Here is a 23180-nt window from a genome sequence, read left to right on the forward strand (position 1 = left end):
GCCCACCACTCACAAATCTATACAAGGCTAATGTGTTGCCCTATCAGGAGTATTTGTATCACAGAGGAGAGTGGAGCTTTAGCTACAAGGAACCCACTCCTAGGAGGGAGTCTCAGGATTTGGGGCTTGCAGGTAGACAGGGGTTTTACATCTTGTAGGAGAATATTAAAGAACAGAGGAGGAAGCAAACCTGGGCCTCATAACCCAGACATTGACTGTGGGACAAGAGAACACATAGGACACAGGTTTTGTAGGCAGAGTCGAAAGGACAGAAGAGATAATACCACAAAGTTCTTTCAAAAGAAAATAGGGTTGATGGGGACCCAGTTCCCCCAGATGGAGGCTGAGATGTGGACATCCTCCTTGTAGCACTCACTAGCCCAGGGCTACCTGGCCCTCAGGCTACCCACGAGCCCATGACCTCTGGAGTCCTTGGGGAGAGATGACCAGGCTAAACAGTTACTTCCTTGCGCCTTTCACATGTCCAAGGGCACAGGTGACTGAGAGACAGCTTGGTAAGCCTGTTCTCCGCAACTTCCTGGGACCATCACAGCACATCAATTATCTCTCTGTCCCTCCTCACCTCCCTTGCATCTCCTCACACACACTCCTCCCTTTTCTAGGTTTGAGAAAAAGGGACCAGACAAAACACAAACTCTAAGGACCACGTGTGGACAAGCAACGCTGGCCAAGAGCAATCGTTTGTGCCCACAGACACAGGCAAGACTCATCACCAAGGCCCCACCTCCTGCACTCTGGGAAAACGATCTGTCTTCTTGCAGGTAAAAGCTGACAATCACACTCCTTCCTATGTCACACTCAGGCCGCATGAGCCTGTGGCTGGACTACAGGGCTGGAAAGAACTGCCGGTCAGAAAAGGCTGGAGTGAGGGGAGCCAGGCACACCCCCACGCCTGCCCGACCCTGCCCCATGGAACATCACCCAGGCCCCGTCCCCTCCCCACCCATGAGGTAGCCCACTGAAGGCTCCCTGGTCTGTTTCAACTAACTCCCCGCAGCACAAAGCCCAGACCACTTCTGTGTAGCCCTGGGCATTTAACAAATGCTTTTAATGGTGGTGATGCAATCCTCTCAGCCTAGATCTGTCAGGATCCCTAAGGTATGAAACGATCCCCTGAGAAACATAGATTATCTGAAGCTTTCCCTTTTGCTTAATTATATTGTACTAATGTTCTTTTTCCACAAGATCCCCCTCCCCAACTCCTTCCCCCAAACCGGGCTACACTGTGGGCTGGGTTTACATAAAAGACCCGCACATTATAATTGTGATGATTGATCACTGAAGTTTCCTTGGGTTCAGATTGTTTCCTAATGTGGGCCATTTTTCATCATAAAGATTCGGCTGATAATGATGTCATTTCCATTGCTTGAATTTTGAGGCAGTGGCCACATATCACAGAGCTTAAATGACTGTCTATGGGGCAGCAAAATCGTATTGTTATCCGTTTAATGCAGCCGCTGCTTTACTCCTGGGGACGAAACAAAAATTGGAGGCTCCTAAAACTCATCAAGTAAGAGCAGGATGCCAGGAATACAAATCTGTATGGGAGCCGGAGGGCCACGGGCTGGAGGGGGAGGGGAGGGAGAGGCTGTGGCCCAGCAAACCTGTTTGTGTGCGAAGCTGGGTGGTAAGGATCAGATAAAAGCGACAAAGTCGTACTTGACAGAAAGTAAGCCCCATTGCTGATCACTGGATATCTCCAATGCGCTCTCTTCCACAATCATTTAACTGTGGCTCCACAGCTAGATTAAGGAGGGAGGACTGAAATCACTCGTGAAGAGGAGCTTTGGACGAAAACCCACCTACCAGACGAGCCAGTGAGTGCACCTCCCGTTGAGTGATGGGACTGGAACATGACCTCAATTTTTGTGTGTGAAATATGGATCTGGAATGAAATGATGTTATATGTGTGTTTAAAACAAATAGCAGCATCGTTGAAATCCCAGGGCTTGCAGGCCCTAAATCACAGCTGCACCAGATGTTCTGTTTTCTGCCATTAGCCTCCAACCACCTTGCCATGTGGCACTGCCTTCCAGAAGCCCTCCAGGATGTCCCGCAGATGTGGAGGTTTTCAGCCCTACCCCAGCCCTGCGGGCCATGGCCTTTCTCATTCAATCCAACATGTTTTCTCTCCTCTCCAACTGTTCATTTTGAAAATTTTCTAACTTAAAGAAAAATTGTAAGAAAAGTGCAATGAACACTGCTCACCTAGATTCACCAGTTAGTTGTTCAGATGGGCCCCAATTGGCTGTATTTCTCATATACATATATACACATATTTTTATTTAACCATTTGAGAATTAGAGGCTTCAGCTTTATGGCTTTGTGACACTTTCACTCCAACATAATTCAGAGTGTATCTCAAAAAGACAAAAAGGTTCTAATTTCTACAAGACAATTATTTTACTCAAGAAATTTAACATTGGTACAATATAATGATCTAATATTTAGTCCTTAAGTTCTCCAATTATCCTATACAGTGTTATGTAGCCGATTTAAATGTATATGTATGTATGATATACATGAATATATATTTATATACCTATAAATCATATTAAAATTATAAATATAATTTTAAACATATAAATATAAATTCTAAATATATATTTATAGATATATACAATTATATATGTATATAGGGATATATAATATAGAGATAGAGATATATAGATATGTCTCCAAGATTTAATCAAGGACATCGCATTGCATTTAGTTGACATGTCTCTTTACTTTGGTCTCCGTTTTGCTTTTTATTGGTTTTGGTTTGCTTTTGTTTTGTTTTGTGCTACTGCATTAGTCTTAGCAGCATCAGTATAGACTCATTATTTTTTCAAGAAATGCATTTCTTAGTATAATGGGGCTATGTCAAGAAGACATAGTATCTAGCTTGAAGGAATTCACACTGGGAAAACTGCACAATTTGAACATCAAAATGGCTAAAGACAGAAATGGCTATAACACATTAGGAGAAAAAAGAATGTATTTTGATATGAAAATATAAAAGTGGAAAGAAGGAATAGGGAAAGCTCTTCTTTACAGAAGGATACTAGTAAATGGGAAAGGAATTTAGAAAATTACCATCTTATAACCATCATAGTAATAATTCAGTCGAGAACCATCATCTCCCAGTCCATGTTTATATCTCCTGTCTCCCATAGCGAGAACCCAGGTTCCCAACAACCCAATATTTTTACTCATTTGTTCAGTCCTAAAATACACATAACAGTTTTGCTACTGCTACACCATCACCACTCCCAACAGCTTGCTAAGTTCAAGATTTCTTTGCAGGTTTTGTTCTTAGAAAATGCCACCTTGGGAGTATACAATCAGAATACAGTGCTCAAAAGTGACTTGAATAATTTTTCTAATGTGCGCTTTTTATCTATTTGATAGAAAATTAGGATTTTCTTTTTCTGTTTAAATTCAATATCTTTTTTCCATCCTTGTTGACTTTATTTTTGGAAATGTAAACCATTAACATAGCTTAAAAGTCAAAAGCAAAAGGTATATTCAAGAGAGGCCCCTACCCCTTACACTTGGTTCCCAGTCCCCCCTGGAGATAACCAATTTCATTAGTTTCTGGCTAATTTTTCTTGTGTTTCTTTTTGCAAAAGTAAGCAGTTTCATCAACAATTCTTTAAAACCATTTATATCCCTTTTGTAATGATTATTTTCAAATTTTGGACAAATATATGAGAAAATTGCAAAAGATAAATTCATCCCAAGGGCATTTCTTCCGCCTTCCTGCTGGGACTTAAAGCATATCAGAAAGGTGAACGGTAGGGAACAGGGACAATGATGGAGGCCAAGCCCAGCCACATGACTTAGGAGACTAAGTACCATCAAATTCCTCCAAGTCTGTATTTTTTTGTCTGAGCAGCAAACCAGAAAGCAACAAACTTGCTTCAGTTCTAATTCTCTTGTTACTGATATGATCAAAAAAAACGGCCCACTTATAATACTTCTTAGACTAAAAACAAATCAGATCAGGTCACTCTCTAGCTCAAAACCCTTCCATGGCTCCCCATTACCTTCAGGACACATTCCAAACTTACAAAGGCTTCTGTAGGCTGACCTCTCCAGCCATGCATCACACACAAATGTGAACATACACGCTAGTGATTCCCAACTGCCTGGTTCACTTCTCACCCTCCTCCTTGATTTGCTCACATCAGTCACGCTACTTGACATGCTTCCTCCACACAGCCCGGGGCTCAGCTGGATGGGGTCACTCCGATCAGCCCCCTGAGGCAAGCCCGTTCTTTGAGCTCTGAGGAAGCCTCTTAGGCTGCAAAGCCCCCCACGTCTGAAATTTGGGCCTTGGGTTTGCAACAGGACCTCCAGAAATTGCAACGACAGTTGACCCTTGAACAACATGGGTCCACTTATACGTGGACTTTTTTCAATAAATACTGTAAATGCATTTCCTTTCTTATGATTTTCTTAATAACATTCTTTCCTCTAGCTTGCTTTATTGTAAGAATGCAGTGTACAACATGTACGACATACAAAATAGATGTTAAGAGATTGTTTGCGTTATCAGTAAGGTCAACGGTAAGCTAGTAGGAGTCCAGGCTGGGGGAGTCGGAAGTTGTACATGGGCTTTCATCTAGGCAGGGGCGGCGCTCCGGCCCACAGGCCGTCCCAGGGGCAGCCGTTTGCGGCCAGCGCCCGGCCAGGGGTACGGCTCCCCTTCGCCGGGCGCGGCGGAGGGGGCTCCCCGCCGTCACAGCGCCCCGCTGACCCTGCTGATGGCAGGTCCCCTGCCCCCCCACCCAGTGCCATCCTGCCTCACGCACCCCAGGGTCCCAACCCGCAATCGTACGGGTGTCCCTGCCTCACCGCTGCTTCCCGCCTTCACACCTCCAGCCAGGCAGGTAAAGGAACAGCCTCCGGCGAGCTCCCCCTGCCCCCTAGCCCCGGGACCCCGCATCAGACCCTGCGTGGCACTGTAACAACCCCATAAACCCTGGCGTTTAATCTGGGCCTGGTTCCTTCTATTGTCTTGAGTCTTTCCTTGCACTTGAAGGGACGATAATAGAGCCTGCTGAGGGCTGGAGCTGTTCTTTCTCCTAATGAGTTCAAAAGGACCCCCCACCACCCACCCTGGGCCCCCCCACCACCCACCCTGGGCCCCCCCACCACCCACCCTGGGCCCCCCCACCACCCACCCTGGGCCCCCCCACCACCCACCCTGGGCCCCCCCACCACCCACCCTGGGCGACAGCCGGGCGCACGACCAGTCTCGCCAGAACTACTGCCCTCAGCTGGCCCAAGTGGGAACTACAACTCTAAGATCCTTCCAGCTCTTCACCCCAATTACATTCTTACCCTAAAATGAATTTCTTTTTGAATTTGGGAATAATAACTTCTTTTCCACTCAAGTAATGGACATTATTCTGCTGCCTCTCATTATTTGTTTTATTTTTAAAGATATTTAGACAGCATACAGATTTAGAATTCATCACCCTACTTACGGAAAACATCCAGCTCATCACACATTATCTCCCTCAAAACCATAATAAAATCAAACTGGGCTTGATATCTATGGAGCTCCTGCAAGTTAGTGAAAGTTACTACGACTTGGCAGATGAGTGGCAACTAGGAGTGGCGGAAAGTGTCACAGCCTTTCATCAGCGAAGTCTGGAGGGGGAGGCCACATGGAGCCAAGCCCGGCAGAGGCCCAGAATGGCTGGGGGTGGGAGGCTGTTCTCCCCTGCCCTTTGGGACGTAAGCATGCTTGCCTTCTCTTCTGAGGGAATCGGAGCTATGTTGGCAAAACATGCATGTGGTTTTACATATAAGGATTTTTAAAATTCAGAAGAAAGAGATGCTCAGGGGTAGGTAAGGAATCCGGGACCACACTAAGAACCTGGGCAGAGGAAGCGGGGGGTGGCACAGGCGGGGAAGGAAGCCTCTGCCCCACTGGGCCACCGCGGGACCCCGGCCCCCCTCGCTCCCCGGGGCGGCAGCTGGCGCCGTGGCCCTGTGTGCGGCCTGGGCCCTCCTGCCCAGCGCTCCTCCCTCTCTGCCACTCACCAGCTGTGATCTCAGGCGAGTTCCTTAGACCCGGGAGCCTTTTCCAGCCACTCTCGGAGGGACAGGCTTCAGTCGCAGGACTGTGGGAACTGCTTTCTGCAAGGTGGGGGATAGAAAGAGAACCCAGTGCGTACTATCTAAATACCTTTAAGGAAGCTTACTATTTTTCATTGTGGTAAAACACGCATAACATGACATTTACCATTTTAATCATTTTTAAGTGAACGATTCAGAGGCAGTAAGTTCATTCACGATGCTGTGCAGCCATCACCTCTCCCACTCAGAACTTTTTATCTCCCCACCTGAAACATTACTAATTTTTTTTTATCCAGTAACTGATTTTTGTCATGTTCATTAGTTTCTTACATGTTACCTAATACATGTTAACTGCAGGCATAACATTGGGGATCGCAAGGTGCCAGTTTAGCTTCTAAATTTCACTTCTGAGCAGCCGTATTTTTAAGGATTGATCTCGTACGGCTTTTATTCTTTCTTAGCAGTCCTCTAAAGAACAAAGAGAGAGTTTTCTATTTAATAAATAGAATAAAACTCATTCCATCTTGAATTTTCATAAACTTAAGATACATTATGGGATCTCAGCAATTTTATTTTTCTATGTATTAAAAGACTTTGCTGTTCATTATCTCAGGCATGATTTAATATTACTCACCAATTACTCTCAAAAATGCTAAAAAACACTAAGGTAATGTGAAATGGGAAAATGATGGAATTATATAATATTGAAATAAATCATCACCATTACATCACCCTTCAGTTTTCCTGTTGTCTCGCCTCAAGTACTGCAGCATCTTTCAAGGACTAAGAGAAGACCGAAGATACTATCTTTGCAGTTTTTTTGAGAATCGATAATTTTTCTTTTCTACCCATACTGGCAAAAGTAAGGGAATTTATAGAGGAAGATGTTTCACAATTATTAAACAAATCAGAAGATTAATACAAAAAGATTTTATGTAAGTGAAATCTGACACTATAAGTCTTCAGATGACAATACCTAGATGATCTTTCTCAAACTCTAGAATCTATGAGTGGACACTATATTTCTAAGGGCCAAAGAAATGCGGTGTTCTCAATGAGCTACTCAATAAGAGCTTTACCATGCAGTGTTTCATGATCAGAGCCTGGACCACCCTATTTTGCTAAAAAGATGAGTGATAATATTCTGTCATCTTTTATGATGGTTGTACACCAAAATTTGCTTTATGTAGGCCATAAGTAGATAAGGCAGGTCTGCATAAAAAGGTGGGTTAAAGAAAACAGATAATGTAAAAGCCAAAAATTCTAATTATGTTTATAAATCTGAAATGTTTTTGTAGTTATGGAGCAAAGATGGCTATTCTCTAAAAAAAGTATGAGTCATTCAAGTTTTTAAAAGTATATATTGATGATGTAGCTGCAAGAAGATAAAATCAGAAGTAATGATAAGCTAAACCTTTTAGAGATACACTTGAAATCTGGAATCAGTATTTATAAGATGGGTATGTTCTGGAATCATACATGATAGTTGATGGCGAGTTAATGGCATTCAAGGGAAGTTGCCCATTTTAGGTATATTTACCTTCTAAACCCAGAAAACCTGGAAAGAAAAATTCAATTTTACTGTTTAAATTTTTATTAAAAGAAGTTGTATTTCACAATATCTCTGATTTTACTTTTTTAATTACTCATAAAATGACTTTAAAATATAAAACCATAAAAGGAATTCATTGAACTCAAGTGGTAAATATTGAGAACTATCCCTGGTCTACCAGGGATCAAGCGCCCAATACAATTTTGTTGCTATCACCACTATCATCATCATCATCAGGAGTCCACAGAGTTACTCTGAAGAAGAAACCACATGCTGTGTTCCATGGAACAATATGAAGGACTCATAGCACCAGCAGGTTTGAGGTGCCCTGTTACCACATCCAGGAGAGGAGGGTGCCCAGGGTGCCTTCCCACACTGGCAGGCAAAGCAGCTCTGTGGCCTGATGTGCCACTCACAGTGGGCCTTCTTCCTGGAGTGTGTGCAGGTCCCGGTGCAAAACCTGCCAGGAAGCATCAGTCTCACCAACCACCACCCACTTCCACTGACTCACGTGGGACTGAGCAGCCAGCCAAAGACCTGGTAATATACCTTTCATGACTTTAAAGAACTCAATCTTTTTTAAAAAAGAAAAACTTGTCCCCAAGTTTCAATCAAAGGCTGTTACTTTGAACAATGAAGGAGGCTATGGGACGTGATCATCTGGCTGGAGAAGGGAGTGTCCATAAAAAGAAAAAGAAAATCATACAACTGACTACAGAAAGGGACGCCAAGAGGGCCAATTTTTTTTTTTTTTTTTTTTTTTCAGAAAAGAAAATAGAAATTGAGGAATTTTCATAGTAACTGAAGAGGAAACATAAGAAAGTGGGAGAAGAAAACTCAGAGCTTCAGATGTCTATATATCAACAAATAAATAAACAAATATGACTTTTTTAAATTAGTAAATGTGACCTCCTGGGTTTGTCCAAGGGATAACTTTCCAATCACAAGAAGGATCCCCCAGGGGAAAGACAAAAGACCACAAGAGAGCAGTTGGTTCCCATATAGACATATATTCAAGTAACGGCCAAAGAACCACCTGAAAAGCGCACTGCAAAAGCCATTCCTGAGTTGGGAGAGAGGAAAACTGGGTTCCTTCCAAGGTCCCTTCCATCTGAACTCAGGACAACACAATGCTTAAGAGAGTGAGCCCTCGCCCTGGCTCAGGTGGCTCAGTTGGTTGGGCGTCACCCCTGCCCAAAAGGTTGCTGGTTGGATTCCTGGTCCGGGCACATGCCAAGGTTGCGGGCTCCCCCCCGGTAGGGGGAGTGCAGGAGGCACCCGATGGATGTTTTGCTCTCACATTGATGTTTCTCTCTCTCCCTCTCCCTTTCTCTTCTACAAAATCAATAAAAAATCTTAAAAAAGGAGAGAGAGAATGAGCCCTAGCATCGGTGCCTGGGTTCAAAGCCAAGCGCGCGTGTATTGAGGTGCACCACCTAACCTGACTAAATGTAGCTTCATCGTCGGTAAAACAGCAGCCAGTGGGGGCCGCTGCTGACAGTGGCACCCGCCTACGTGGGATATCTTCTGCGTGCCCCGCGGATCCCTCGCCTCCTTCACTAGCCTCCCCCTGCCCCAGGACACTGGCCTCTCTGGAGGTCCTCAGCGCGGGGCTGCAGGGAGGGAGAAGGCGAGGGCAGGGTATGGAGGCCTTTGGCTCACCGCCGGAGGGATTCTGTCTGGCTGCTGTGACCTCCAGGAAGCCCGAGCTACATACCTCTTTCCTTCTGGGTCCCCTCCCCAGCCCTCCAGGCAGAGATGGTGGCATGTCCTTCGTTGCAAGCCCATGGCTACGGCCCTGTCACTGTGGGTCCCTACCCCTGCTCTTACTTTGGAAACAGCCTCTTTCTGAGCCCCCTTCCAGCTGTCTTAATTTGAGGGTCCACCCGTCTTGGAGGGACCCTGACCGCCTGAAGGGCTGCGGAGAGGACCAGCCGTGCGGGCCCCTAGCAAACGATCGTGACCATGATATTGGTACCCTGCTGCCTCTTGGCTCTCATTTCTCCTCCCATCGTTGGTTAACCCTTCCGGCCGGCTCCACTTCTGATTCTTTAGCAGAGAAGTCAGCGAACTTTTTCTGCAAAGGGCCGGAGAGTCAATATTTGGGGCCTCGTGGGCCACACAGTCTCTGTCGCCACCGCCCAACTCCGCCCTCGTAGAACCGAAGCAGCGCGGGCAACGCGTAAGGACTGCGAGTGGCTTTGTTCCAACAGCATTTTCTTTCTGAACACTGATATTTGAACTTCATGTAATTTTCATGAGTCATGAAATACTATTCTTCTGATTATTTTTCAACCACTTGGAAATGTAAAAGCCATTGTTAGCTCACAAGTTCCACAAAAACAGTCAATAGGCATAGTTTGGCAACCCCTACTTTAACAGTTCTAAAATGTAGTATTTCTGCTTCAACCCTCCAGGCCCAGGGATGGTAACAGCGCCTTTGTTACAACCCCAGAGATACGGCTACACCAGAGAGCTCTGCTGCTCCAAATTATCATTCTATGTTTTTTTCTACTTTCTATTTCTTTAAAAAATCAAACTCTACAAATTCATTCTTTGAAGCCAAAGCTTGCTCACTCTTTCCCATCACCATTGCTAGCTGGCTTCCAAAATCCCGTCCAATAGCACATTCAGACCACCCCCCTCCATTGCACCATCCAGGAGCAATGTCCTTGAAGCTGTTCCCACCCTAGAAAGCATCCCAGCACTGCTTCATCTAGTCAAAGGCACACCCAGGACTAGCCCCATTGTGATTCACGCCATAGAGATAAGAAGCCTGGTGTATTTAGGCAGAGCCTGTGTGCTGGCAACACTGAGAAGAGGAGGTTTGTCTTTGCCGAATTCCACCTGCTTATGCATTCGGGACATGAACCTATACATGATGATTTACCAGTCTGATGATTGGTCTCTCTCTCCCCTTCTCTGAAGGACAATCGGATCAGTTAGGGCAAAACTGCCGGTAGATGCTAAGGCATTTAACACACTCCAACAGACATACGATGACTTCTACAGACAAAAACATCCTTGAATTTTAATGAGTCTTTTCAAAATAATTCCTTAGCCAAAGTGGTGGTTTTCAACCCTGGCTACAGGTTACAATCACCTGGAAAGCATTTTAAAATGCTGATGTGAAGGACTCACCCTACAATAATTGAAATTTTATCTGAAGTTTTAAAAAGTTTCCCAAGTAATTCTGTTGCAAGGTGAGGTTGGAGAATCACAGACTTCGAGAAATGGCCAAGGGATAAATTCTCAGACAACTAAAGAAGGTCACCATGAGCCTATTCAAATCATGAACTCTTTTTATTTTTCTTATCTCCCTTGTAAAGCATCAGAAAAGAAGGCAGTCAGGAAAATGGGATGGAGATGAAAGTTATTGTGCACCTAGTTTGTGTTTTGCTTTTATTAATTACTTTCATTAATTCATTCATCCAACATTTAAATACGGTATTTTTATGCCAGGCACTCTGCTAAACATGTAGATACAAAGATGAATGAAATAGGCATGGTCTCTGCCCTCATGGAGCTTACATTCTCATGAGTAGAAAGGGCAGGGGGATAGGACAGCTAATTGCACCATTATTTTTTAATGACAATTATGGTAAATCTTATGAAGTTCAGGCTGCACCTTCCAGGGAGATCTTACTTGAAGGAGATCAGGGACGGCTTCCTTGAGGAGGTGATGCTCTGGCTGAGCTTTGAATCATGAGTAAGAACTAACTAGATAAAAAGTGGGGACAACATGTGCAAAAGTCCTGTGGTAGGTCAGCAGGAGCTTAAGGCATTTGAAAAACTGAAAGAAGGCAGTGTGGGGGAAATTCAGAGAGCAAGGGAAGCTTGGTGGGGCACATGCGGGCCAGGTCAGGCAGGGCCTTCGAATTATATGTTATCTCATTTGTACTTTATTAATATCTGCATTTTATAGACTCAGAGCACTAGGAACATGTTCAAGTTTCCATCATGGGAAAGAGGTGAAGCCAGTGTTCAAGCCTACTCCTCTTTAGTACCAAAGTCCATGTCCTTTCTGCTGCCATCTCTCTCCCTCTGCAGTTCCCTCCACCTTCCCAGGTAAGATGTTTCACTAGAAACAGAAATTATAAATCAATTCTGTGTTTCTAAATAGTATCTACATATAGCAATATAGTATCTGTGCTTGTATAAAAATAGAAAGGAACAAAACTATTAACTTCAGGGAAACTGACTTTCACTATACAAAGAAAAAGATTTGCCTGCACCTCTTAGCCAGTCCTTTGCAGAATTCAAAAAGACTCAGTGGACCATAATATAGGTTAATCAGATAAAATCATTCATTGATTCATTTATCAGTATTTATTGAGCACTGATGTACCAGGTACTAGAGATATAGATGAAAATGCATGATCTCAACGCTAGTGGAGCTTGCAATCTTTTCTACAGAGAGTAGAGAAGCAGTGTGCTTAGCCAGAAATTCCTGAAAGTTAATAGGAGATAGGAAAAGAGTGGTAATATTTTATACTTAACATTTATTTCTAACAGAGTTATCTCTTTCTGCCCCACTCCTTGACCCCAATGTTTTTCACTCACAGCCACCCAAAAATATCAAGGTCAATAGAAATCACTGGTATTTGGTAGGTAGGAAAGACCACATTGTGAGTAAAATTTAAGCAATGTGCAAGGACATTCTGAAACATAATCAATGAGGGAAAATTGTATAAATGGGCAAAAACCATTCTTTTCTGTCCAGTTCCAAAATCAGCAATGTACATGAGGTTGATCCAATTCTCTTCCAAATGGTTTGAGGACATCTGAGCTGCGTCCTGGATGTAATGATTAGTCTAAGAGCGATGAAGGGAACAAATAAAAACTTCATTAAAATCCTAAAATAAACTGAAAAATCTGCAGCAGATGGTATGGACCATAGACAGTTAAATGTCTGACAAAGGCAGTACAGATTTTTTTTTTTAATATATCAGCAACAGGGATTTGGGAGAGAGATGAGAAGAGTGAGTTATAGGAAATACTGTATTGATTTTTGAAAATGGAAGTAAGATTGATTCTGACCAGTACCTCAGATAATCTTCTTCGATCTCTGTTAAAATATTCAGTTTGATTCTAACGATCAAGCAGGCAGCTCAGCACACTGTCCTGAGACCCGGGGGAGGTCTCGGGGAAAGAAGGAGGGTCCGTATTCCCCTGCTTCTCCAGGGGTCCCCAGGAGACAGGCAACCGTGTGCTCAGAGCAGCCTCACCCGTACCCTGGAGGACCAGCTCGCCTGTCCCAGTGCCATTTCCAACCGGCTGCAGGCTCGAACACACAGTCAGGAGAGGTGGCTCAGTGGGGAGCTCCTAAGTTTTACTGGACATCCCCAGTTATCTTCCTTCCCCCCTAAGAGTGACTTCTAGCTAGTCCGGCTAGAACTTGACAAAAGAGAGCAAGAAACTCAGGCCATCGTAGCACAAAGAGCTCTTTCAGCACGTTCCCCACACCAAGGTCCAGAAGAGCACCTTGGTCTTCCCTGGAGAGCGCTAGGAGCTGAGCCCAACATCAGCCTTCCCTTTCTCCCTTTCAAGAACACCTCACGTTTCTTTCAGTCACTCGTCCCCCAGATAAAATGTTAAAATGGCAACAGACTAGGAGAGCTTTGCTTTCAAGGAAAACAAATCTGTACCATAGAATACCAGCCACACAAACATCAGACTTACTCTGATATCTACTTGCTCTCACACTCTCGCCTTCCAACGTTATGACCCTTAATTTGATCGCCATGTGTCCCTGTTCCCTAGATTGGAGCCTAAGTAGCTGTCTGTCCATCATGTTCATTGTGATGTGTGTCCTTCGTAGGTTGTCAGCTGCCTCTGACGTGGATGTTTGTGTTCTAGATTCACTGCTCAAAGTGTGGTTCCTGGGTTAACAACATCAGCAGGACCCCAGGCCTCACCCCAGACCTGCAGAGTCAAAATCTGCACTTTAACACTAACTTATACACCTTAGAGGTCAAACAGCCCTGTTAAGAAATAGAGAGCTCTCCGTCTAAACTGCTAGGTGCTTATCACACTCCTGAATACAGGCAGCAGTAACTTGTTAAAACTGAACTGTCACTACAGTGGGATTTTAGAGAGAGACAGAGGGAATATATAAGAATTAGTCGCCGTTACTATTTACATCTTGACTCCAAAATTTATGTCCGATATATAAAGCACTTAGAGACTCAATGACACTAGATATTTAAATGGGGAAAGTGAGAGAAAGAAAGAAAGAAAGAAAGAAAGAAAGAAAGAAAGAAAGAAAGAAAGAAAGAAAGAAAGAAAGAAAGAAGGAAGGAAGGAAGGAAGGAAGGAAGGAAGGAAGGAAGGAAGGAAGGAAGGAAGGAAGGAAGGAAGGAAGGAAGGAAGGAAGGAAGGAAGGAAGGAAGGAAGGAAGGAAGGAAGGAAGGAAGGAAGGAAGGAAGGAAAGAAAGGTGAAAGAAAGAAGTTGAAAGAAAGGAGAGCTTGATGTGGAATTTGCAGGCTGGGGAAATACCATGGAGAAAGTAGGACTTGAACTAAGGAGAAGTGGGTACAATCTTGCTAAATATGACTACCAGGGAAATCTTCCAAATCCAAAACAGATGGATTGAGTTGTCAGTCACTTACCAACCGTGTGAACCTCAATGAATCACTTATTTTCTCTGAGCATTAATGAAACTGGAGGGTGATGTGGTGTAGTGGAAACAAGATTTGGTGTCAGCTGAACCTGGCTGCAATTCTAGCCAGACTATGTCACCTTGGAGCAGCTGCCTTACCTTGCTGGGCCTCACTCTCCTACCTAAAAATGAGCCTACTACCTGAGCGTCAAATAATAAGACAAGGTATCCAGTTTCCAGGTTAGCGTCTGTCACGTAATAGGTGGTGAGCCAACATGGCTTTACGTCTTCCCCTCCCTTTCCTCTGATGAAGCATTGGGCCGAGACCAGAGTGAGCTAGATCTGGGTGTGAGTTGGCAAGGACAGTCCAGATCAGGGAAGTCCTAAAGAGTTCGAGCTTGGTGTGGCAGGAAGTAAGGGCCATTGCGCAAAGTTGTGTTTTAGGGACCCTAACCCAGCAGTGTGTCCAGAGCGGACTAGCAAGGCCGGTGACGGCCAGCAGTGAAGTGCAAGGTCACTGACACACGTAAAGGGCTCTGCACCAGCTTTCGCAGAGCATCTGACCACATGTGTGCTGGTCATGTGTCTCTGCGCTCAGATCTACTTCTGAGCCTCCCCCGCTCTAACCTGAATGTTCAGGGACTGGTTTCTTGCTAACTGGCTTCCAGGTAAGATCAGCCGATGGGAGTTGAGGAGGAAAGATGCTAAGGTGTTTATCTTTTCCTCCCCAGGCCCAGGGCAGCTCCTCAGGCAGTGCTACTTCTCCTGGGAGCCTCCAGCTCCAACAACCAACCTCGTCCTCTGCGCTCCAAGCTGCGGGCTCTGGGAACACCTCTTCCCTCTGTGGTCCACCCAGCCTCACAGTGGGAGCGACTTCCAGCCATTGCCAACCTCTGGGTTGCTGTACCATCTCCTCTTTAGCTTCTCAATTTTTCCATCACCTGGGTAACAACACCAGTTTCCTGTACTATATTCCTTCTATCAAAAACCAAAAAGTGATTTACACTTCCTGACTAGACCTTAACTGATACAGCATCTAAATCAAAATACATCTCAGATTATTTTTGTGTGATTATGTGGGATTTTTTAAATTTATCTTTATTGTTGAAAGTATTACAGATTCCCCTTTTTATGTGGGTTTTTTAATCTTGGAGAAATATACAAATGAAATCTACATAATGTTGGATCTTCCAGTAAAGAGTTGGAGAGAAATTGGGGTCAGAATTCTCCAACCAAAAAATATCATAGATACATTAATTTGGGATCATTATTAATCTGTGAATGCAGTGGTGTCTATGAGCATGTCACATTTAATTTAGCATTTGCATGGGTGATCTGAAAAGGTGAATAACAAATGGAGAAATTCATTCTGCAGATATAATTGGGAGATGTTACAAACATACAGAAGAATGGCGAAATAATAATAAAAATAAAAACTGGCAGTTGCAGAGATATGGTGGTAAAAAAATCATAAAAAGGCATAGCTGGATCAAAATAGCAAAATGAGATGCAGCCTGAAAAAATATACATTTGTATAGGTAAGAGATCAAAAACACAGATACTCTGTGGGTAGGAAAGAAAATAAGTCATGAATAAAACTAAAGGAGACTAAGGAGTGACCGCGCAAACTGGGATGCAATTTTGAAACATGATGGAGGAAAAGAGCTTAGTTAGTTTGAGCTTGAACAATAAACACCTTATAATTTTTTAAACCAAAAAAAAAAAAAAAAAAAAATCATGTTCTCTGTTTCTCCGACTTCCAATCACTCCTGCCAATTTGCACAGCATTGGCTAGGCCCTACTCGCCCCTTTCTATGCCTCGCCCAATTTTGCATGCCTCAATAGCAAAACGGAGAAAAATATTAAGAATGGTAAGAACTCTGGGAAATAAAATCTGAAAAATAATAAGCTGGGGGTGTGAATAATAAAAGAAGTTGAAAGAGCCAGATTGGCTGAACAATCCTATTTCCAGCACAGACCCTTAGAAAATCAGGCATATTGTGTGGAACAAAAAAATGCTAACAAGAGACTAGATTTCAATGTTGACCTAATTATCTAAAGCCCAGCTCTCACTTTTACGGGATAAATCCAGGCAAGTCAAATAAACTCTTGGAGACAAAAGTACTCCTTCTAATAAGGAAAGTCACTTCCTCTTTCTCCATGAAGCCCCAGATGGTCGGAAAAGAAAAACCCAGTATATTACCTTTTTTTATTCAGTTTGAACCTTAAATATCACTTCTATAAGGGTAATACTGACTTCGAGGGGTCCAGACAGTGTGTTTCTATGTGGTCAAGAAGGGTTTTCTTTAAGGGAAACAGGGGTTCAAAACAAGGACAAGAACTTGCGACTCTGAAAGGATACAGCCAGCACCATGTAGCAGCCTCAGTAAAAATCACTTGCTCCCAAGTAAATTATTAGGTGAAAGGAGAGTGAAGAATTAAAGCCAAACACTCACAGCTCCACAGTAAGCCGGGCCGTTATAATCTAAGTATTCATGAGAAACCATTTCAGCATTTAGAAGGGGGTGGGAGAGAAGCAACCAGTCAACTGTAATATAGTAAGGGCCTGTCACATGATCTAATTACAGAAATGAAAGCAACCCAGGAATTATGTGCTCTATTCAAGCCTGCGGGGGGAGGAACCAAGAATATAATTATGCATCAAGCCTGTTGATTAAACAATTACTATTTAAAGCAGATATAGATTCAAAATTAATTTGCTCCTGCATTCTGAGGATTTGGGGACTGAGATGAACCGTGTTTGAAGTTTAATTATCCACGCGTCAGATGAAGGGGTGCATTTCGGTTTGGTTAGTGCTCTGGAGCGTTCGGGCCGGTGCAGAAGGGACAATCCAGCTCTCGGCGGCAAGTCTCGGCACAGAGGAAATGCGTGATTAAAGGAGCAAGGGCGCTCGCTCGGCCTAATCCCCGCAGAGTGTGGTAATATCACAGGAGAGATTGTGCAACTGCAAATTAATATTTAAATGAACACCAGTCTGAAGTTTACCTGGAGGGGAAACGCGCTATCTCTGAAAGAACAGAAGAAGGCTAGCCCAAGAGTTGCAGGCTCCACAGCCACGGGACCTGGGGAGTGGAGACCTTCACGCATGTTTGAGCAAATAGGACACCTACCTGCCAGCTGCTCTGAATGGGGTGATTCTTATCAGAGGCCACGTGTGCAGTGTCCCAGGGCAGAACGGCAGGGCCAAGGGGTGGGCAGGGGGAAAGGGGGAATTGGAGTTGGAGCGCGAGACAATAAACAGAGACCAGAAACTGCAGGTTAAAGAGTGACTGTTGAGATGCATAGGATTGTGTCTGAGTTCACACACCGGCATTAAAATGCACAAGGACAAAATTTCCAGACGTCAGACCCAACTCATGGCCCTGAGGGAGGTGTGCTCAGTGACCTGGTAGCAGGTGCTGCCTCGAGTGGTGGAGGGGATGGCTTTTAGAATGGGATTGAGTTTAAAGGCCAGCTCTGCCATCTTCCAAGTTTTTTAACCTTCGAAAGGCATGGCTGGCTGTAATATTAAATATGGTAATGAGGGCAAACTTAAGAGTGTCCTCTCCCTACTGAAAACCCCACGGACTCCCTTTAAAGATAAAGAGGAGCCTCCTTCACTTGGCCTCAAGCCTCCTTCACTTGACCCGCCCACCTCCCCGACCTTCTCTTGCTTTTCCCTCCCCAGCATCCCTGCCCTCCAGCCACTCGGGCTGTTCAGTCTTCTGTTCCCTCCCGGCCTCTCAGCCTACCCATCTGCTTTTTCCTCTGTCTTGGGACACGTCCCCTTCCCCTCTTCAACCAGCTAACATCTACTCATTCTGCTCACCTCACCTCATTATCTTGGGTAGTAGGTTCTGAAGACAACTCATCAGACCCCAAACCCAAATTCCAACACTTACTATCTGTGTGACTTTTGCCTTCTAAAATTCAGCTTCCATCCTGCAAAATGGACATGAATACTAGTACCCACATGAAACAGTTGTTGTCAGGGTCACATGAGCATCCATGTGACAGTCCCAGAACAAATTCTGGTACATAGGGAGCTCTGGGAAACTGCTCCCCTCAGAGCATCCAAAGGCCTCCCTTCCTATCGCTTGTCACGGTTGCAATTGCACACCCGGGTGATCCTCTCAGCCTGCCTGCCTCTCCACTGGAGCGGAAGTTCCATTGGTCAGGAGTTTGCCAGGGTGCAGTCCACATTATAGATTTGGTTCCTACAGAAAGACACTCAAATGTTTGCTGAGAAAAACATGAGTGAAAATGCTGAGCATAGTGCCTGGCATATAATGGGGCTTCATAAATACTAGCTTTTAAATAACCTACTGATAATAGCAATTAATAAGCCAAAAAGTTAATATTCACATTGCCCAGTGGTTCTCAACGGGAGTCATTTTATCCCTGCCCCAGGGACATTTGGCAATGTCTGGATAGGGCAGGAAGGGGGGGCAGGAGGGGGCTCCTGGCATCTAGTGGGTAGAGGCAAGGGAGTTTGCTAAACATCCTACGACATACAGGGAAGCCTTCTAGCCGCAAAGAATTATCCAGCACAAAATGTCAACAGTACCAAAGTAAAAAATCCTGAATTTTGCCTCCTGTCATTTTCCCCTAATCCTTTAATTCACCAGATAAGTTATAACAGGCAAATCCAGTTAACAGTAATCACTCTTGCCTTTTATCATGTCTATTCCTACAGATACAAGGCCACTGTAACTCTGAGAGCCTAGCTGGACAGTCTCACTCCTCTTCACCCTGTGTCAGGGCAATGTGGAAGTGAAGGTAGGCTGAGGAAAGCACACGCTCCAAGACAGCTCCCATTGGATCACTTTCCTGTGTCCTACATGTATTCCTATTTTCAGCAGAGCTATCAACAGAAGCCTAATGTGAGCACCACTACTGGCTTTCAGGACAGAGCTCGGTTTCAATATTATACTTCAAAAAAATTCATTAGCCACAACAAATAGGGCAGGGGCCGGCCGGTACAATCTCTCATGTCTAATACAGAGATTGCTCTAAGATGCAAGAGAATTTTCTTGAACAATAAATGCTATGCTCGAAAATTATCAAATGTAATGTCAAATGAAATGTAATGTCCCCTGTACCAGGGAAGAAATTATAGGATCTGAGAAAAATCAGAATAAAGGAGCACAACTGTCCTGAAGGGGCAACCCAGTATATATAAGTGCTAGAGATGAATATAAATTTTAAAACTTAATGCTTAATTGATTGCATGAAATGACTTGTTCACAATGGTTAAAAGTATGTCAAACAGAAATTACAAATGTTGGTAAGAATGTGAAAAAATTGGAAGCCTCGTACATTGTTGGTTGGAAGGCATAGTGTTTCAACCACTGCGGTTCAACCACTGTGGAAAACAGTTTGGCAGTTCCTCACAAAGTTAAAAGGAATCACCATATGACCCAGAAATTCCACTCCTTGATACATCCCGGAAGGCACGAAAACATAAAAAAGAACATGTACATGCATATTCACAGTAGCACTATTCACAAGAGCCAAAAATGTTGAAAGAGCCCAAAGGTCCATCAGTGGATGAATGGATAAACAAATTGTGGTATATCCATACAATGGAATATTATTCACTCACGAAAGGTATTGGCCCCTGCTACAACATGGATAAACCTCTGAAACAGTATCCTAAGTGAAAGAAGGTCACACATTATATGATTTCATTCACATAAAATATCCAGAATAGATAAATCCATAGAGAAAGAACACAGATTAATGGTTACCAGGGGCCGGGGAAAGAGAGAGATGTAGAGAAATGCAAAAAAAACACTGAATGGGTAAGAAGTTTTAGCCATTACTACAGATTACAATCTCATTTAAATTAAGATGGAAATGTTTCAAAACTAGATAGATGTGGTAGTTGCACAACTCTGCAATCATAGTAAATGCCACTGGATTATTCACTTTGAAATGGCTGATTTAATGTTATGTAAATTTCATCTCAATAAATTACTTTAAAGTATGCCAAAATTGACAAACACTGAAAGAGAAAATACCTCAGAATGGAAATAGATGTAGTAGCCTGAGGGATTATAAGTGATTTATTTTTGAGGTCTTAATATAACTTTATTTTTAAGTAAAATATATTATCTATAGAAACTTTAGAAAAATACATAAAAGCACCAAAAAGTATATAAAGCACTATCAATATTTCTAGTTTTTTAAAATATTCTTTAATATCAATATTCAATTACCTTTCAATAAAATAAAATACCCTGTACATTAAGTAAGATAAACTCACACAGTTGAATATTTATTTCAGCCAAGGCTTTTATTATAAGTGTGTTTCTCTCTATAAGTAGAGGTGAGAGGCTGGGGGACCAAGGGTTCCCAGGAAAGCAAAGTCTGTGACTTTTTGGCTAAGGCATCTCTTCTATCATGCCATCAACCAAGACCAGTGTGTCTCGCTCTTACCAGGCTGGCAAAGCCCAGTCCCCGTGACACAGAGTTTGAAAGAGTCACCTTCTCCATGACTGAGCCTTCAACCTTCCATGAAAGAAAGTGGAATTCCTATTTCTCTCACCTGCACAGCCTCTTTCCTGCCCACAGCAGGAGGTTTTCATAAGTCATTATGCTATTAAGCTCTGGGAATGGGGAAATGCTCCCTTGTACCCTTGACTTCATGAAAGAGATCATTATTTCTGAAATTTTTTCAAATGATAGTGAACTGTATGCCTCACCTCCCATCCTTCTAAACCTTTGTGATCATGAACATGAACAAAATAAAAGAGAAACAGAGAGAAGCATAAATTTGGGGCTTGGCTCAGTGCAGAATGGATATGTTACCAGTAAATCATTAACTATCAAGGGCTCATGTAGTAGCCAGCACTGGGGTGGTACTGTCTCTAAGAAAAGACTCAGGAACACCATCCTGACTCACAAATTCAGAGGTTTTGGGTTTGAATATCCACTCTTACCTTAATCTATCAATGGCTTCTCTCTCAATCCAACTTTATCATTAAAACTTCAGTTCCAATTTTCCTCCTCTTTCAACAGTTGCTCCTCCCGGTCTTACAGCAAGACTGCCCTGAGCAAGTCCCCTCCTCCTGGTTAAAAAAATGAGATATTAAAGACATGTAAGTGTCCTAAAAAGATTTTCTTCCTGAAAAAACCAATAGGACCAAAAGGGTACCCCAACAACGGTAAAGGAAATAAAATAGGTAACATCAGAATCATCACTGTTGAGCCTGGCTCTCATCAGTTGAGCATTGACCTAGGATCTAGTCAGGGCACATGCCCTGGTTGCGGGCTCGATCCCCAGTCGGGGGCATGCAGGAGGCAGCCGATCAATGACGACTCTCTCATCACTGATGTTTCTCTCTCTTTCTCCCTTCCTCTCTCTAAAATCAATAAAGATATATATATATTTAATCATCAATGTTGAGAACAAAGGCTAGTGGCTTTTCCAAGGACAGAGTTTCCTCCCTAGCATGGGAAGTCCATCCCATGGCTGATGGGAGGTACTGATTCCTCTCCGTTTCCCCAGGGAACTAAGCACTAATGGTGTTCCCCAAAACAGTTGCTTGAGGGAGCATGACCACAAGCCATTAGATAGGAGAAGCCTGGCCAGCTGGCCTTGCCTCTGCTTCTTGATGTGTGTGATATGCAGACACAGAGAACCTACAGCAGGATCCCACAGAGTAACACAGTAGAGGAGAGGAGAGACAGTTATTGAGTCAAAAGCCCAGTGTTCTACTGCTCTGTCTTGTCATGACATGCAGACATGACCTATCAATAGAAACCTAAAAAAGAAATTAATTATGTTCATCTTATACCAAGTAAAACACTTTTGGCTTCACATTTTATGGTTTACGTCTCAACCCCAAACCTGCTCTGTTCAAGACTTTAGGTGGAACCCAGCTCCCTAAAATAGAGCCTGATTTTGCTCTGGGCTGTACAAGTCTGGTTATGGGGCCCAAGTAAAGACTCCAGAGGTAGAATTTTAGGTCTTCAAAAAGGTACATTTCCATATAAACCAAAGTGGACAACCGATGTGGCCCCAAGTGCCGAGAAAAAGAGAAAGTCCAGATGCCCTCATAAGCAATTTGGTATCATTGAATTTCTCCTGGGACACTCTGCCCTGCCCACGAATATTACCAAATCCAATTCTAGGTGGCTTCTGGAACAAGACAAGTTGCCAGGATTTATTCAGGCCAACATCTGAAAGCATGCATGTTCCACACAGTTAACTCTGTGAAAGAGAGAGATCACCCCACCCCAACCCTCCTCTACCAGTCTAAAAACCTTTGCAGCACAATGTGTCTCTAAGATGCCGTAAGATAGTATCTCAAAATTGGACAATGGCTGGCAGCAATCATCTCCCAAACTTGCCAGATTGAGTAGTATTTTAGGGCAGAAAGCATCTAATGGCCATGAATACTTCATTCAGTGCTTTCCCTCCCCTAATGCATTGCAAAAAGTTCACTCTTCAGCACTGGACCCTGCCAAGGATCCCATCTCAACCTCTCATCCAACTCCTGGAGAAATTTCATCACAACCTTTTATTAAGCTTTTCCCAAATGCTCAGTGTTTGCAGAGGACTTGGCAATAATTTATTAGCCTTCTCCCAAGTCACCACCTAGAGAAAGGAGATCGCCCTCTCAATATTCAGCCTTACCTTGCAGAGAGAGACCCTGGAGACCGAGGGAGGTTTACAGCTAGTTGCCAAGATCTTTTGGAGTCATAAATAAAGTCCAAGTCTAGACTTTCAGACCTCTATCCCAAAGCCTGTCCCCCAAGCACAGAGGGGGCAGCTGACTCTACCAATAAGGCGACAGGTGACTGAGATGTCTTCCCTTTTGGTTGGTGATCGGTCTTGAGTTTCGCATTAGAAGGCTTTCTTATATAGACCAAGGCCTATATTGAAGTGTTTTTAAGGTTTTGCTTATCAGGAAGAAGTAGC

The 23180-nt window shown here is 43.6% G+C and overlaps 1 long non-coding RNA gene across 2 annotated transcripts in view; it reads right to left on the reverse strand.

Moving 5' to 3' along the window:
• Nucleotides 1-21267, reverse strand: part of LOC148093463 (uncharacterized) — a 207162-nt gene extending 185895 nt beyond the window's left edge. For both annotated transcript variants that reach the window (XR_015714213.1, XR_015714212.1), the window contains exon 1: nt 21196-21267. This is a non-coding gene — a long non-coding RNA (uncharacterized LOC148093463). The remainder of the gene's footprint in view (nt 1-21195) is intronic.
• Nucleotides 21268-23180: the final 1913 nt, after the last annotated feature.

The sequence above is a fragment of the Miniopterus natalensis genome, chromosome 3 (genome assembly GCF_054644295.1).
Source record: "Miniopterus natalensis isolate mMinNat1 chromosome 3, mMinNat1.hap1, whole genome shotgun sequence".
Lineage (NCBI taxonomy): Eukaryota > Metazoa > Chordata > Mammalia > Chiroptera > Miniopteridae > Miniopterus > Miniopterus natalensis.